Source organism: Chroicocephalus ridibundus, chromosome 5 (assembly GCF_963924245.1).
Source record: "Chroicocephalus ridibundus chromosome 5, bChrRid1.1, whole genome shotgun sequence".
NCBI classification, from domain to species: Eukaryota; Metazoa; Chordata; class Aves; order Charadriiformes; family Laridae; genus Chroicocephalus; species Chroicocephalus ridibundus.
Genome location: NC_086288.1, coordinates 31,105,905 through 31,124,254, shown reverse-complemented (window position 1 = coordinate 31,124,254; position 18,350 = coordinate 31,105,905). Strand labels below are relative to the sequence as shown.

Sequence of the window (18,350 nt, the reverse complement as noted above, 5' to 3'; positions counted from 1 at the left end):
CTCCTGATGCACACTAAAATGCTAATGTAGTCATACCTCAAATATTCCCATTTTAAATTAATTTTTTTCTTAGAAGTCACAAATTTTAACATGTGTTATGACGAACTAAATTGTGGTCACAGACTTCTAAATTGATAACCTGAACTGACGATCTGTTTTTTACTGCAATCAATCATAGAAACAGGAAATAGTAGTAAAATAATACTGAGATTGAAAACCCTGGGCTGAGTTTTCTGTCGTGCCTGTAAGGTAGCAGGGGATGGTGGTGGACTGCCTGTGAGATGTAGTACAAGTTACAGCAGGAGAATCCACGCTGGGGCTGTGGTGTAGCCTATGCTTTGCAATAAATTGTTGCCGATGCTATAAATGCTATACGACGTATCGGCGATCCATTTTTCAACCGGCCTTTCCCACGCTGTCCATTTTATCTCCGTTGTTAATTTAATCCCGGCAGTAAATTGCCTCGCTTCTCTTAAATCTTCCCCGTCTCGCCAGCCAAGCGCGGGGGGACTTGGCCGGCGGTGTGGGAGGACAGGACGCGGCGGCCGCTTACTTGGCGAGTGATTAATGGACGCGGGTAAGCGGCCCGTTAAGCCCCATCCCTGGGGCTGGGCAGACCCCGGGGGGTTGGCCGTGGGGTCCCCTCGGGTGGCGGCGGGGGCCGGAGAGGCGGCAGCTCCGCGCCGGCCGCCCGCGGGGGGGCGGGAGGAGGCGGCGGCGCCTAATCCTCCGCCGGCTGGCCGGCAGTGCGATCACTAGTGGGAGCTGGAGAGGGCGAGAGGAGGGGAAAAGAAAACCCCAAACCACCCCAAAGCCCAGCGCAGAGGCTGCGAGCCGGGCGGGATAAGGGGGTGCGTGCGAGCCGGGCGGGAGAGGCGGCCCGGCGGAGCCCGCCAGCCGCCGCAGCCGGTAAGGACGGCGGGGAGCGGGTGTCGCGGAGCGGGGATGCTGCGGCCCGGCGGCGGCAGGGCGGCCGGGCACCTGCGCGGCCGGGGCTGCCCGCGGCGGAGAGGGGGGTCCCGGGGAGCCGGCGGCAGAGGCCGGCGAGCGCCTGGCACGGCGGGGTGGCCCCGGGTGACTTCGCGCCCGCTTAAGCGCGGGGAGCGCCCCGAAAGCTCATCGCCGCCTTCCAGCCCAAACACGGGGCTCTGCTTGCCCGGCTGGGGCGCTCGGCGAGCTCCGCAGCGGGCTGGCGGCCCGTCCCGGCCCGTCCCGTCCCACGCGTGGTGTCCAGCATTTGCTTTAGGCTGTTCCTAATTTAGGGCAGCGCAAGGAGCTGTGGCGGAGCGTGGTTCTCGCCCCAGCTGGGAGGCTGGTGGGAAGCCCTTGGACCTCCTCTCTTCGGTGGCACGCCGAGCCTTGATACAATCTCGTTACTTGCACGCCAGAAGCTGGCGATTAATCTCCAGTGCTCCCGAAACGGGCTTTTAAATCAAAATGCCAATTTGTCAAGGTACGTCTTGTTTTGTAAGTGAAGATGATGGAGGACTCTGGGAGTCTTTGGGAAGTGGTAATCTCTCACGCGGTGAGACGGTGTTGTTAACTGATGGGCTTTCTCACTTGTGATGGACTGATGTGAACTCTGATTTACTAGTCAGATTTTTTTTTTTTTGGTGTCACTGTTCAGAAACATAGCGTTTGGCTACTTAAGACCCTGATGAATGTAAATTCCAGAAAGTGTCACTGTTTAGGAGGCTCTTGTGGATAAAACCGGAGGTCTGTCTAGCGTCCCGGGTCTGACAGTGCAAAAAGTGGTGCTGGGGGTGAGGGGGGGGGGCAGGTACAAATGAGGCAGGCGTGTAAGGATAATTCTCCAGAAGGCTCTCTCAGCATGCAATCATTTGTAGCTTGGATGCTTCCTAAGGGTGAGCTGCTGTCTTTAATAGCCCTCACTGATTTTTCTCTTCCACGAACTTCTCTGATTGCCCCTTGACCCCGCGTAAACTTTTAGCCTCTGTAACATGCTGTGGCAAGGAATTTCATAGCTTTAACTTTATGCTGTGTCAAACACTGCACCATTTTATTTTGAACCTTTGCTTGGTAGCACCTATGTCTGGTATGGAGTGCAGAATTGGTCCCAATTGCTCTGTCCCATTCATGCTTTTATAAACTTCCAGTGTTTCCTCTGCTGTTTCCTCTGCTGTGTCCTTTTCAGGCTGAAATGCTCTCTTCTGCTTCATTTGAAGTTTACCTTAAGAGGAGGAAATGAGTACAGTCATCATTATTTTCAGAGAATGGATCATTTTGAACAAGAGGCACGTTAAAGTTACGATGTTAAAAGCTACAGTCTGGGAATAACTCACGGAGGCGGTGTACATTAATTTGACAGAATGGCTTCCATGTGATTGCCTACAGAGGACAAAATCACCTCTGTCTGACAACTAGCGAGAAGCTTCTGACACCACTTACTCTTACTTTCTTTTCCTGGCAGAGGCTGCATGTGCAGGGAGTGGATTTCTTTCAGAGGTTTTTTCAAAGCAACAAATAAACCCAAAGCAGTATTTTACTATTAGAGTGATGTGATGAATTCATAATCTGCTCGTAAGTAGATTCTCTGGTTCATGTGTTGAAATTCTGCATTGTTATGAAACAGTTTTGTAGTTATTTCAAAATAAGGAATCCATCACAGTAAATACAACCTAAGGGCCTTGACTGTCTTCCCACAACCTACTACCCTGCTTGGCTTCAGCTGAGCTGCTCTTGATTGACACTTGTGCAATCAGGAAAAAAAAACCAACACAACTCAGGCCTTTGGGGTAGTTGTGTCTGTACCTATCTGCATTTGTGAGCGTGAGTGCATCCCTGACCTAGCAGTCCTTCCCGTGGGTCAGTATATTGAATGCCCTGGCTTCAAGTTCGCACTTAAGTACATGCTTAATTTTACGGTTATGAGCGGGTCCATTTTGATTGGTGCACTTGTGTAATTAAAGTGATGCATGTGCTGGGGTCGTTGCTGCAGTGAGGCTGGAGCACTCATAGCTTTGCAGTATCAAGCCCTCAGGTCTTGAAACTCTCTTTTAAAGAACTTTGGTTGGTAATGATGTAAACTGACAGATTCACAAAGGCTGTTCCCAGGGTCTCATCTTTCTTGCCTGTTTCTGTCATTCTTCTCTGTGTATTGTTTCCTAGAAAACAAGAGCTTCAATACGTAAGACATAATATCTGTTGCCAGGTGCAAGGAAACAATGAGAGGAAGTCTGATGTTCAGGTGGGAAATGATGTGTTACTACTCCCAAGAAATAAGATTAACTTTTTTTTTTTTTTTTAGATGAATGTTTATGAGCTGCTCTGCTTCTTAAACACCGATTGCTTGCCGTTGACTACAAAGCACTTACCTAGACTGTAAATCCTGTGGGGAAGGGACTGCTTTGCTTTGTCTTACGAATTGTAATATCCGATGCAGTGTGCTGGGAGGGGTGAAGGGGTGTCTCTGGGTCCAGCCTAAACACTGCTGCTAACAACAGCCATTGCAAAGTTGTTTGCAACCTGCAGCTAGAATACGGGACAAATGAGAAAAGTCTCTAAAAACTTGTGACAGGCATTTTCTACTGACCTTAGGGTAGTTGCAAGGATAGAACAGCATATAAAGCAACATGGGTATCTTGGTCATTACTTAAGAAGTAGGTGAGGATTTATAGATGTATCAGTATTTGGCTCGAACATGCTAAAATGATCTAGATCATTACGCTGTACAAGTCACAAATATTGAACGGAAACAGATTAGATTTATTGGTGGTACCTTATAAAACAAACTATAAAATGTATCTTAGACTTATTACCATTTGGATTTTTGTTCCTTTTCAGAAGATACGAGCTCCTGTTCTTAAATTGTCTTGAACAAACTGAAAACGTTGCCACTGATAGGCGGAATTTGGAGGAAATTGATTAGAAAACACTGCACTTTGGTCTAAAGTTTGCATGTGCCAAACTGGTTTCTGCACTAGCGCACGCTTCAGACTGGGCTTGCTTCTGGTAAGCGCTTTCCTCTTGCTGTTTTGTATCTGGTTGAGGCAGCAAAAACGTAACAAAGGTTATATGATACGGTTTTCAAAAAGCCTACAAATGGTAACATTCTGATGATATCTATGAATCCTATCATGCTTTACGTCAACAACCTTGTTCCTTTGAGTGCGTGAATGGAGGAAAGATTTACCTATCACAGCTTCTGTAAGGGCTGGACTACTTTTTTTTTTTTTTTTTTTGTAATAAGGAAATGATTTTGAGGTAACTGAAATACTTTATAAAGTACTGTTTGATTACATTATACCAGGTTTTTCATGCATTACATTACCAAGTTTACTTTTCCCTGCTTGAAACGTCAACACCTCATCAAGCTGTAAAAATATTCCTATGTGATCAATTATTCTTTATGATGGGTTCGCGCCGCGCTGTGTGCGCACAGCCAGGTGTGGGTGCTTAGGCAGGCAGCACACACACAGAGGTGCAGGTATCTGGCTGTCTCTGGTACACCGGCAATAATACCTTTTAATTCTCGTTACGTGAGAGTTCTCACACACAGAATATGCTGCAGGATTTTGATACGAAGGAAAACCCGAGGAAACCTCTTTTCTTTGGCGTTGCATCCCCAGGGTGGAGTCCCCGCTAGCCAAGCGCTAATTCCCTGCTCTCGAGCCTTTCTCTTCACAGGGTCCCTAGCTGGGGCTGGATTCTCAGCCCAGCTGCCTGCTTTTCTGCCGTTTGTCAGAGTGAATATCTTTTAGGCCTCCAAACCTATGTCAAATTTGGTTATAATTGGCCAATAGGCTCAAAACTTATTAGAGAGGATCTGGCAGACGTGTTTATCTGCAGATAAGCAAGTCTAAACATTTCCTTGGGAAAGCAGGCTGACGGAGTTATTTTCTGTTTGAGTCTGGATGTAAAGCAAGTCCTCATCTAGTGGTGCAATGGCCGGCTGGGAGGGCGTTTTCTTGGAAGTCTTTATTACCATTTTGAGCCCTATATGATGGGTATTGGGAGTCATCTGTGGTGTCTTGCAGGACTGCAGATACAGGTCCACAGAGTTTGAAGAAATGGGCACAAATCGCTGCATGTAATAAAGAGACTGGGGTAGCGATGGTGCGGGGAGAGCATCAGTGAGTGTAGGTTGCCCCTTTACCATGTTCCAGAAAGTTCTTCCAGCGGTGAGTAAACCAGCAAGGACCTGCAGGTACAGAGGTTTTGGGAAGTTTCTTCCCCTGAAACTAATTGTGTTACACATTGAAAATTAATTCAGTGCTAAATCAAAATGCATTGCTACAAATCTCTACGTTTTGATGTCATTATGCTAAAGACTGTAGTTCCACAGGCCGGAATGAATAAAGGCACGTATTTAAAACATTCTTTCTTTAAAAGTACCGCTTATTTCCTAACACAAACATAACTGTTACTGTTTTTCTGAAACAAAAGCAAATATTGATTGATGTGCAGAAAAATCTCATATGTAAAGCCTAAAATACAAATGGGTTGGATATAAGGAATATTTATAAAGCAGGCACTTAAAAGTTTTTAAAAGGTTAAGTTATTCAAGATTTATTCCCTGAAGCTACAAACGTATTTGCTCATGCATAACTTCACTGAGGAACACTTAGGTGAATAAAATTACGCACTTGCATATTTGTAGAATCTAGACCGTAATTAGCTCTAGGTTAATTTCCCCCCCTTCCTAATTAAAAACACACAAGGCAATTAAGGATCAAATGAGACTTTACCTTTGTGATTATCTTCCTTGGCAGAAATAGCTGTTCTGATAAATACTTCCATTTCAGTATAATCTGACCTTCTGTCCGACTTGCTTTCCTTTATCCTTACCAATGTTGGCCAAGGAAATATAGTTGTATTTAAAACAGCCTATGAAAAGGTGGAATGTTGAAGCACATATTTTGGACACATGTTTATTTTAGGGAAGAAAAAAAACCCCATGGTGGGTGAAATAATAGATCGATTCACCTTGGATTGATAATGTGTATATGAACAGGGTTTGGCTAGTTTGTTTTTATCTCTCTTAAGTGCACAAATGGAGCTTTATTTGTAAACGGATAGTTAAATACAATTTCCTTCGTATGTCTGCCAATTTTTCTCTTTGACATTAGAAGTGATGACGAAATGCCATCCACAAGTGCGCACAGAGAATACAGTGCAGAAGGTAGAGGTATGCTTACAGGCTAAATCTTTGCTAGTCAGATTTGCCTCCGAGGCTGTTGACTGTAGGCGCTGTACGTACATGAGAAGATTTGGACAAGGCAAACAAATTCTTGCATCTGTGCCAGATGTATTGCAAAGTCAGGACAGTGTAATGGAGATAAGGTTAATTAGCTATTTGCATTTGCTACTGAAGTTGGATGAACAGTTTTTTTTCCTAGCAGCGAATTTCTCTTCAGGCATAACTATCCAGTAGAGTTTGTTAAAATGAATATAGCAAGACTTTTGTAGCCTGCAGTAATACAATTAAGTGTGTGCAAACATCGCAGGCTTCTTTTATTCCTAGGAAAGTCTTGTAGGGTCTTGTCCTAGTGGAGAATCGAAGCAGAGAAATCCTTTTGAGCTGAGCAGGGTCCTGTTGCTTCAAGGAGATGCTGCAGGATCGCTCCCTAAAGTCTCTGCGTCTCGGTTTCTGTCCAGTGGGGCGCAGAAACAAGTACCTCTTGTAAAGTGTTCTGAGACCCTGGGTCAAGAACGAAGTCGAGTCCAAGCTGCTGCCGCTGATGGACAGAATGAGACTCCAGTTACTCAAAGACCGCTTTGTGTTTTCACCCTTAAAATATTAAATTGTATCATCTTTCTCCTTTACGCGGTAGCGTTGCTAAGCGGGCGTTCAGGACTACTACGTTCAGCACCTTGCGACTGTTGGGAATGTGAAACTTTGAATCTGTGTTGTGTTTAGCGTTTAAAATACTCGCTTAATTTCTGTTTGGGCGCTGATAAGAAGTGCTTTGTCTTAAGATTGCCAGTGTGATTTCTGTGTTCAAACTGCAGTCCGCCTAGCTCGGTGGTTTTCACAGGACACCCGTCACTGTCACATGAAGTGAGCTTCTTGTGGCAGGAAATATTCTTTCCACAGATATTAATCTCCTTTTTCAAGTTTGCCTTGGCACAGCTATAATCACTTTACTACGGCTAAAGACCAAAACCGTACTCCTCTAGACTTTTGGCATTAATTGGAACTAGTTGGTAAACTCTGGGAGTTTATCTAGGGGTTAACTCTATTTACCTAGGGCATGTAAGTTATGCTTGCCAGCAGTATGTGAGCAGCAATGGCGTCACATAGATGCATATTTGTATTTTGTGGAAGAAATGGGATTATTTTTTTTCCCTGAAGCCAATGGAACAGATGCAGATCCATATTTGAAGAGGAAGATGAGTACATTTCTAACTTGAAGCTAATAAATTTTTCCCTGATAAACGCACATTGCAACAGTTTAGGCTTATGTTTCCCTCGTGCTTTCTCCATGAGCAAGCCAGAGATCCACAAAAAAAACCCAAACCAAAATAATTGTTTACAGTAGGGATTACACAGCATTGTTGCGCTGTTCAGTGTAATAGGGATGCTGCCGATTGAGAGCCTGCAGAAATCAATAAATTACTGCAATTAAAAATGAAAGAAAATAAAGATAACTTTTATAACTTTTTTTACTCAGAAATCCATTGACAGGGAGTAATCAAGCTTTTCTGTAACTGAATTATGGAATTTTTCAGGACTGTTTCATTTTGAGTTAAATTTGCTTTCCTGACAAGAACTGACATGCCACCTGAAGGACGCACGCTCTGTGTTTTGAACTTGTGGAATTTTCTTATGACTTACAATTTTTAAGGTTTCGTGGAAGTTATTGGTTATTTGAGAATATGTGCTTTAATTTAAAAAAAAAACTAAAACCAAAGCGACGCAAAGAATAGTTTCTAGTCCTCTTGGTTGTAAACTTTATTCTTCTTTTTTGAGGCTTGAATCTTGAGTTATTTGACTTTTTTGTGTATGTTTAAGAACATCGGCTTTACTTAACTTGGAGCTTAATTTGTGAATAAATGTTTTGCTAGCTTTCTGCAAAAGAGTAGATTTCATGCTTTGTGCGGAACTAAATTTTTCTAATTCACCTTGCCAGTTTAGGCAACGTGACTTGGAATGGTGTGAAGAAATGAGAGCCTGTCAAAAGGGTTTGATCTATTTTTATACTGCCCTTCTGCTCTCAAATGCTGCACATGTATTTGAAATTATTAATCCCAATGTCATTTCTTTCCTTAGTAGCATTTCAGCTGTTTCTATAAACCATTCTTGGCATTTCTTTTCTCTCGCTGCAAATTTAATAAAAATTAAAACTGTGTGACTCTACTTCTGTGAATGGATGTATTCTTACAAGTTTAATCATTGACGCTAAATCTTTTTAGAAGTCGGTGGGGCCTTTGCATACAGGCGGGAGTTGTCTTACGTGTATTGAAATGCCTTTTGAAATGTTTTTTATGCTAGTCATACTTAAATACTGGACTTGGCTCAAGGTGAAAAGTAAACTGTAAATAGTCTGATTGACCAAAAGCAGCACTGTTAAGTATAAATTAATGACTTGAAAGCTGAGTTAAGCTTTTAGAAGTGCTTTGCCATAAAATTAAGGAGCCAAATGGGCAGTCGCTTTGGGAATTGTTGGAGCATTTGAGGAGCTGCTGTGGTCTTCTTGTTATCCTTCTTGCGGGAAGACAGGGGCCTCAGCACTCTCAGCAGGTGGTGGGAATGTGCCTGGTCTGCGTCAGTGCAAAGGCACCTTCCTTGTTTTGCCTCTTCCCCAGCCATGATGCGAAGAACTTCACTCGCTGTCCTCAAGCAAAGTGAGGCAGTCCTGTGGAGCGGGGCTTGGCTTAGCTGGCTAGCACAGAAATGAACAGTCGAAGATGCTATCTTTCTCGGAAATTAACTTCTTTTCCCTGTGACTTCAGAATAGGCAATATTCTCAAATGGTACTTGACAGATCTCAAAGGCTAGAGGTGGAGAGGTTTTGATTTTTTTTTCTTTTTTTTTTTTTTGGTGTGCAACTAAGATCCTAAAGAATACATGGGTTTTTAAATTGAAAATAGCGGATGGCAGTACCCATAAGGTAGGGTAGAGAAGATCCAAACACAGAGATACCAGCAGAGGTCCTGCAAAGTTACTGCGTTTAGTTTAGGTCTTCTGAATAGCCAAACTGATAGTAATGGTGTAACATGCATAGCTTAACAAATTACCAGTAGGTACACCGGTGCTAGGTGCTCAGGTCACGGCTGGACTGGAGTGAACGAATGCAGCTTCAGTACTCTGAAAAAAGATCCTGTGAGTAGTCTGAAGGTACGGGCGAAGGAGAGTGCTGCCAGCCTAACCCGGGTGAGAGAAAGCACTGGAACCTTTGCAGAGGAAGGTCAGGACTTTTGCCACTTCTGCTTCTCACATTGGCCGAGGACAGAAGGGACAGGTTACTTCAGGCAGCAGCTGTCTATATGTTCTATTAATGGTTAGAGGTCATAGTGAACATTAGAAAGGATTATAATAAAATCCTTGAAGGTTGCACACAGCAATTCCTGTTTTCATTCCAGGCTCTGGTGATGACCCTTTCATTTAGTCTGCACTTTAAAGTGTAGATGTCACAGCAATAAAGTAGACATCATGTAATGAACAGCATGGATATTTTTTATCTGCATAGGTTATTTCACTTACACCATTATAGGCTGAAATAGTAAAATCATGTTTAAGTTGGCATATTGGTCCAGTGGGAAATGCCAAATGGCATTGCTGTCCCAGGGAGCAGTTGCAAACCCAGAGCGTCCATTCTGGGTGACCACTGTTTGATCATCACTGCTTTGGTGGTTTGTTGGCTTCATTTCTAAGTGTGCATGTGCTTTTTAACTTCTTTGGGCAGTATGAGTATTCAGCACCTTTAAAAATGAAATAGTTTCCTTTCTTATTTTGCTTGCGTACTGCAAGTTTTAATTCAGGTTTCTAAGGCCTTTGAACTATCCCAGGTGACGATCTGTCTTTTCAGAGAAAACATATACTAAATTGCAAGTGATTTTTCGCTTTCTAACAGATGTTGATCCAGTTACCTGTTCTCTCGAGATGCAAGAATGGACTAAGCAGCAGCTTTTCTTTTTGTGGGGACTGGAAATGATGACAGAATGGTTGCTAACAACTTTTAACTCCATCTTAAACCTCTTGCAGTCTGTAAGCCGTATCATCAAATAGGGAGAGGTGGTGGGGTATGAATAATAAATGAATGTCAAGAGTTGTGAGAAACTTTCTGCATGGAACAACCTTTTCTGAAGCTTCCTGTCCCTTCCATATTTTCCCTAAAGGTATAAAAGGTGAAGCGTCAGACATGGGACTGTATTCTTGAAGGAGACTGTATCTGAGAAAGGGTAATTAGGGTGATTTTTATCCCACCGTGAGGCCCTGCCAAGCGTATGGCATGGACAGATCTACACGCTAATCTTTGCTGAACGAGGAAGGAAACCGTGTGATGGTGGTGGCAGTGCTGGGTGGTTTTGGGGGGTTGGGGAACCAGCTCTGGGCCGCAGCACAAGGGATGCATGTGTGAAGTCATTAATCTCGGGGATTTGCTGCATTTTTTTTTTTTTTGCCTGCAGCCCTTCAGCCCACACACAGCTTTTGGCTATGGGCACGGCATTTTCCAGCAGATGGCCAGTCGCACAGGAAGGCGACGATGGTGTCGGAGACTTTCTGAGCGTGCTGATGTAATCAACCCTTTCGCACGTATTCTTAAATTCTGTGAGCCAGCTTCAAAGGAACTGAGTACCTGACTGTAAACCTAGGATGTCTTTGCCCCTCCTTTTATTTTCTTTATTGTCCCCAGATATGGGTGAGAGTATGGCTCTGACAGAGTGTATGGCTGGACAAGGAGGATAATTCGTGCAGGTTTGGCCACCTTCCTCCTTTCCTTTTTTTTATTTTTTTATTTTTTTTTATTTTTTTTCCTAAAGCGGGAAAACAGGTTAGCAATAGAAACAGAAGAGCTGCTAAACATTTGTTCAGCTGCAAAACAAGAATCAGTTTATGCTCTTGAGAATCCTTTACATTTTGTTAATCTGCACAGGCCAAGATTTAGATTTGCAAAGAGACAAACAGCTGTTTTTGCAGTTAAAACTGGTACTACAGTCCTTTAAAAGACTGTTCCCTCTCTAGTTATCTGAATTCTGTAATGTCAGGAAAATACACCACACCTGACAGGATAAAGTCAAAGATTTTTATTCCTATGAATGTGTATAATTTGGAGGATGCAAGCATAGTTTTGTTTTGCTAAGAGCAGTTCTATGCTACAATGTCGGCTGTTGCAAGTACCTTTAAAATAGAGGTGTCCGCATTTAAATACAATAATTTATTTGAGATGTTTCTTCCATAAAACTCTTAAAGGGAAAATATGTTTTCAAATGAGATGTTTTTTTGAAATGTTTATATATCTGGGTTAAATATTTTACTGTGGTTTGTTACAATAGCACTCCAAGAGTGAAATTATATTACCTAAATTGAAAGAAATAAGAAAAAACAAAGGTACTTACTGAAAAATAACTTTTTAAATTATTTAGTTTAAGTATAATTAGAATATCTTGTAAAAGGTGTTGCAAATGATAACATACTAATTCACTAGTGAAAATTAAAATAAACGGGCTGTCTATTTAATGAATGAAATAATGAATTGAGGGAGGCTGTTCTGCTATTTCTGTAACAGGTGGAAATGTTATTTCCATTTAAGTGACTTTACTTCCCCTTCCTGCACTACTTCAGTTCTCTTCCAGTCGCTAACCTCTCGTGTTCCCCCCCAATTCCTCCTCTTTCCATACTATTCCTCCCTGAGCAAAAGCAACCAACTGCTGTGCTTGTTACCAAATAAACCACTGTCAAAATTTTCAGCTGCTTTTATTGTTCAGAGGATGTTCCTTTGTGTAGTATGAAAACTTTTGTTGAGTATTAGCGTAGTGTCAGTAATCACGGAAATGAATGATAATACTCTCCAATCAAAAGAGAAATGCTTGTTTATAGCAACTGTTTCACATGTTCATTAATCAAGAAAGGTTCTTGACACAGTGATAAATATAACTTCAGTTCTTGCTTAAATGTACCATATACAAATAATCCAATCTTGTTCATCAGTGAACCAATGATAGATATACTGTAAGGTGCATACAAGAAACTAGGAGTGTATGTCAAACAGCAGAATATTCTTCTTCCGCACACTCATGTTAAAATGATCTTGTACACCCTTGGTTTTGCAGTTTTGTGGCTTGCTAAATTCTGCACACTTGAGTCTATGCGTGCATTGGCACTTACGGATTTCAGAAGTTTGAAGAAACCTTTTGGCAGCTATCCATACTTACGGGGTGATGGGTCCACCCTGCTTTATTCTCCAGAGTCCTGGATGTATCAGCATCTAGATCAAGGAGCTTGATACACGGCAGCTCACGCGCCAGGGGTTTTTCCCCAAGACTAGTGCCCACAATGGTCTCCTTGGCAGTATGGTCTGAGGATGCGACCAGACAACGTACATAAACCTTGGTGGTGAATCTTCCATTGCTATCTGTTGTCCTTGCTGGTCCTGACTTAATATAGGTGATCATTATGGGGAATGCCTCCAAATTCCTGCCTGACAGTTTCATGCAGTGCGTGCTCAAAAAGCAGTCTTTGCACAGCAGGAGTTAGCTGGAATTTATTTTCTCTCTTTTGGTGTGGTAGAACTAACAATGGCATTCACTTGTGCTCTTTGTTTGAGGGGAAGAAAATACATGCAAAAGAATATGTTCTGCTTCTTTATGAGAAGTGTAGACAAGCCTCATTTATTTGTAGCAGTCTTCAGGTAGTTTGAAACAGAGGCAATCCCCTGTGGCACAGAGAACAGGCATGTGGGCTTTACTTTGTTTTCCTTTTCTAATCAAGATTTTGAGGCACCCACGCTTCCTTTTGATCTGCTTTTGAAAGTAATACTTGGGCTGGATCCTCAGTTGCATTTCTGAGCTCTTTTCACTGAGTTTTCTCCAATAAACGCAGATTCCTTGAGTACTACGTTTTGCTGATGGCTGGCATTTGCAAAGCCCGTGAACTGCACCCACGTAACCCTTCTTTGCTCTTTGAGCAGTGGCGTTCCATCAGTAATGTTACTATAGTATATATAAACCATCCTGAAGGTGGTTTCCATGGGTGTTCTTCTCCGTCTTATCTTTAAAGTTGCAGTGTTTGTTTTTCCTAGGGGTCCATCTGATATTATAATTGCCCAGGAAATAGGGCCTCACACTAGTGAGAATACAAATCATGTTGAGCTCTTTGCTTTGAGAGTTTCTCAATAAATTCCTGTCTGCCTTGAATATTGAGATTTTTTTTTCAAACCCTTACTTTTTCTTCATGTCTGAAAAGATTTAAAATTTCTTTTGAACCGCTGGTCATAACACTTCTTTGAGGAAGGTTTGCTCTCAAAATAGTACTTCTTGAAACCATCGTGTTCTTTCTGTAGGTGGTCGTCAACATCTGCTGGGGCCAGCTGACCAACTGACAGACTAACAAGATTAATATGTTTATTACTCACTGAATATGTCCAGGTTTTTTCTCAGATTTTTCAAATAAAGCTTGGTATTGCTTGGCCTTTTGAAGCCTAGATAACTGCAGAACTGCATAAGTCAGTTTAACTTAAAGCTATTTTTTTGGGTTACTCGATTTTTGTGGGCAGGGGCATCAGTACTTGGGAGATCCCCAAAGGGATCCCTGTTCAAAGGACTAGCTGACATTTGTTACAATCTCTGTGTGTGTCCTCTCTCTTGATGTATTTATGATCCTCCCCAGGAAGTTGAGGGATCCAGTCTAAACTGAGAATTCATAGTCACAGGGTGCAAGTGGCAAGTTAGTAAATGCATTATGTGGACGTAGTAGACTAGCAACTACCATGTGCATTTCAGCTGGTCTTGTAGATGAGTCTAGAGAATCATGCCACATGTGGAATTCAAGTGTAGCATTTCTGTCCTTCCATACTTGTACTAACCCAAAATGGGATTAGATTTCTATAACCACCATAAGGTAACTGGTGTACAGTTCCACTAGGTCTTTTGCTCATGGAAATAAAACAAAGGGCTGCACTAAACTGTACTTGGTAGATGTCATCAGGAGACTGTTAATATGTGAAGTGTCTCTTTGAAATAGTATACATGCATAAGATTTCACAAAAAACTTCAACCAAAATTGCCACTATTGTATACGTAAAATCGGCAGTAGGGAACAAACAAAACTGATACTTTTCAATCTATTTCATGTCTGTGAGCAGCTTGAGAAAGGTTCTACGGAATTACTTGGATGAACTTATCTTGTGGAAATTATTCCTCTCCCAGTGTTATGATGGACTGCTCCCTAAAGCCTCATTAGCAGACTGGTAAACGTGGAGCAGAAGACATGATTGTGGAACTCATGATGCTGTTCTGCATTCAGGGTAGAAGAACTTTGGTTTTCTCTCCTATACGCTGAATTTCATGGTCTTTGGGGTATTCCCTTCTGTTTGTTTTAGTTTATGTGGACTGTATGGCTTTATATTTTTAGGAAAGCAGGCTATGAAGTGTCTGTACGTAGTTTACTTAAAAAATATCTAGAGAGAACTTTACCAAACAGCTTTTAACTTTACCTATCGGATGTGTCCATGTAAATGTGGGAAGGTCTCTTGGTCTCATCAGAATTTCATTCTGACTTTGGGTGTCCTTACAGCTAAACTTGTGGGGTGCTGCCATCTAACTGTCACTTGGAAAAGGTGGACTTTGAGGGTGATGGGCAGTGGGAGAGACTGACAAATCCAGACTTTTCATATTGAAAATTTAACAGAACCAGCAGCTTAGTTAATCTTCAGCTAAACTTGTCTATTCAGATTTAAGGTCTAGTCCTTAAACCTGACCCTGTAGCAATCAGTTAGAAGATTGCCCTTTTGTTCAGCAGCAGGAGGAAGGGGTACTTGATGTGATGGAGTTGCAGGCATTATGCTCATGAGTTACAAGGAAAGAATGGCAATAGATGATATGAAAGGTCTGAAATGAAAGCAACAGATGATTTTCTTCAGTTCAAAATGACCTTGCCAAGAGAGGCAAATGACATCACAAACTGGAAGGTCATTGTTTCCTAACAGACTTATAAAATATGTTTTTATCCAAAAAATACACTGAGAAACTCAAATGATGATGAATAAACCACTTTAAACTCATGGAAAACAAGCATCCTTAGCTATTCAGAAATCTTCAAAACTGCTGATGGGAAGGAGGTCTAATTTCATCTTAATGGTTGTAATCAAATTCCTCATTCTGCTACTGTTAGGTATGTGCATGTGGTGTGTTTTCCAGTGTCCTATTCCACTTGACCAAAAAGTCTGAAAATACAGTAATCACACAAGCTCACTTGGTTATTTTTGAGGGTTAGTCTTGAGAGGGTGCAGTGTCACTTGTCTTGTTTATTTTCCCTTGATCAGCTTTTCCCAGTTGCAGTTATTCTCTCGTCAGCTGTGGAAATGAATCATAATAGAAGCAGCAATGTAGAAAGTTTGTTCGTTTGTTAGGATGTGCAAATTACTACAGCTATGGGTAAAGCCCTGTGTGTAGGTTCCCATTTTAAAACCCCACAAAACTTAGAGTCTGAATAATTCTAGACTCCCTTCCTGTTTACAACCCAGAAATTCTTGGAGTGCATCCTCTTGCCTTGTAACACGTTCCTGCAGGTGGAAAGGACCCTTCATTTTATTATTCCACAGAATGCCCACTTTTGTTTTCAGAAAATTGGCTCCCTCTTCTGCTTTTTCCTGCTATGTCCTAAATCCACTTCAGAGATAGAGATGGAGACATCTGAACTCCCCCCACTCCAAAGAAGCGTCACCTAGTACTGGGGTATGGGAAGCCCCCCTCCTCTGTCTTCCGTGCATTCTCTGGGAGAGCAGATGAACAATTGTGGGGAACAAGCTTGTGCTTTTAAAGAATATCAGTTGCCTTCAGACCCTTTTTCTGTTCCCTATAGCATTTGCTGGTTTTACATCCTCAAATTATTTTTGTGAGGTGCTTTTCATTGCTTGAAGACACTGCTTCAACACCTTAATGTCATCTTTTAGTCAATCTGGTATATAGTCAACTATTAATCTCCCCAATTCTTCAGCCCTTAAGCAGCTTTTTGTTCCTACTCTCTGAATTCTCCAAGTTTTTTGTGCTTCTGTAGTGTCAGGTGCTAGGCTGGTGCTGCTCAGCGGTTGTTGGTCTTTCTGACTGTGTTCCACTATTTAAGGGTGTAGGCTATATACAGATAGAGCTCACCTAAAAGGGCATTTACCTCCTCTCCGTGGAGTTCAGTTTTGCTGTGTTGAAGTCTACTGATTTTTGTTTCCTTAGCTGCAAAACCCTAGCAGTTCGTGGATTACAGTTAGTAAAAGCACAATTTCCACTCATCAGTTTTAAAATAATTTTAATTTCAACTGGTTATACTGCAGTTTTGTAGTTTGTTAGCAGTGAAAGTAACATTTACTTTGGACCTTAATCCTATTTATTTTCACACATGACTTTAAGTACAATATTGACTGAATTCTTCTCTTTTTTCCCTTAGGAGATGGATCAGGATGAGTGTTTAAAAACAGTCTGAAGAGCAAGGGAACTAGTTAGATATGTAAACCAGAGCAATTTCATTAGCACTTTTTTTCATTTTGATAAATTGCTCTTCTGTGGTGTTCATCAAATATTTACCTTGATTGCAGTAACCTATTCAAACCCTTTCTTTTATTGTGGTGTGTTTATATACCCATCCCCTCTGTATTTCCATGTTGCAGTTGAGACTGGTGTCAAGTGAAAGCCACTGCGTGCATGCAAGAGCTTATCGGCTGTTTCATGTCTCTCTGCAATTTGTCCACGGGCAAGGTGTTTTTGCAAGGAGCAGATTCAGGTGGTCCCTTTCCGTAGGTGTAGTTTAATGCCTGCTGAATACATGGCTTTGAGCTTGACACAGATCACGTGATTTTACCCCATTCCACGCGTTTATGAATTCCCTGGGGAGGGTCTGTGGACAAGAGGTAAAAGATACAACCTTTAGTTCTAGCCGTATGTCAAGCACATCCCATATATACAAAGCAGTTTTGTTGTTGCATAATTTCAGATATGTTGACTTGCAGGTATGTTGTCTTCTCCTTCATGACACCCTTTTCACCCAGTTCTCTTGCATCTGACTTTCTAAAGCTTCAAAAAATGATGGATCATCTAATGGGCTAGCTGTTACAAGAGGCTTATTGTGGATGTGAAAGCGTGTCTCATACAACTTGAGCATATCCAGAGCAAATTGTATTTCAAACGCTGGCTTTACTCTCTTTCAGCGGACTCCAGCTGTTCTGCTGGACACTGTTTTTTATCATTCTGCTGGACTACAGGGTACAAGTGTTGAGACTGCAGATGCTTTTATCTAGTATAGATTTTCAAAGAGTTTCACTCTTGGCGTTTTACATTGCTCAACCTATTCTCTTTTATGCGTTCTATATAATGTACGTGGAAATCGCTAGCTAGAGAATCATATTTAGCAGCTGGTTAGACTCTGTATTTCTTTCAATATCTTGTGCGAAACTTCAAAGTTTACATGGACTTACAGGAAAAATAACGCTCGAGTATCAAAGGGAGAAATGAGCAGAGTACTTGATAAATGGTGGTGCTGGTTTGAGTGCTTCCACGCTGCCCCGAACACAGCTCACTTATTTCTTTAGAACATGCACTGATATTTATATTACCTTTCTCTATGATCCTTTCTAAAGGATTTTTGTCTGTTAAGAAAAAAAAAAAATCAGCAGTGGAAAAGTTTAAAATTAGGTTTTTAAATGTGCATGAGGTGGAGGTGTATCTTGATTATTTTTTTTTTGCTGTTTTTCAGAGTTCATTTATGAACTGCCTTTAATCTACTGAAGGAAACGAAGATGTTTATATTATGTCATCGGGCTCTCATTAGTTGCTTACTTGTTTTTCAATAAGACCATAATTTCATTTTGCAAGCCAAAACCTTGTCCTGCCACCCCTTTACCTCCGCCTCTGTTTGCAAAGCCCAAGAAAGTCTTTGCCTGAATGTTAGGTTTCAAAGCAAAACAAGAAACCCCTAGACAAAATAATTCAACTCCCACTCTCTAGTTTGCTAGGAAAGGCTTAGCTGTGTGTGTACGTTCTTGGGGAGCCCTTGGCTCGCTCAGCGTCGCAAGCCCCGCAACACTGGAGCAGCCAGGGGGAAGCAGCCACAAGCTCGGGGGCACGGGTGAGTCACAGCTCCAATCCCAGGTGGCTTGAGAACACTGATGAAGAATATTGGGATAAAATCAAAATGAAATCGTTATCATGATTTATGAGCTATTAGTTAACGTGGTTCACCC

At 41.9% G+C, this 18,350-nt stretch overlaps 1 protein-coding gene across 3 annotated transcripts in view; it reads left to right on the top strand.

Moving 5' to 3' along the window:
* Positions 1-766: 766 nt before the first annotated feature.
* The window catches only part of BMPR1B (bone morphogenetic protein receptor type 1B), a 256,987-nt gene continuing 239,403 nt past the window's right edge, over positions 767-18,350 (top strand). The window contains exons 1-3 of one of the 3 annotated variants that reach the window (XM_063336742.1): positions 767-909; positions 3,805-3,972; positions 4,998-5,141. The gene's annotated coding sequence lies outside the window, so the exon portion shown is untranslated. Of the gene's footprint in view, positions 910-3,129; positions 3,209-3,804; positions 3,973-4,997; positions 5,142-18,350 lie in introns of all 3 variants that reach the window. The other 2 variants (XM_063336741.1, XM_063336739.1) reach the window with 2 other exon arrangements.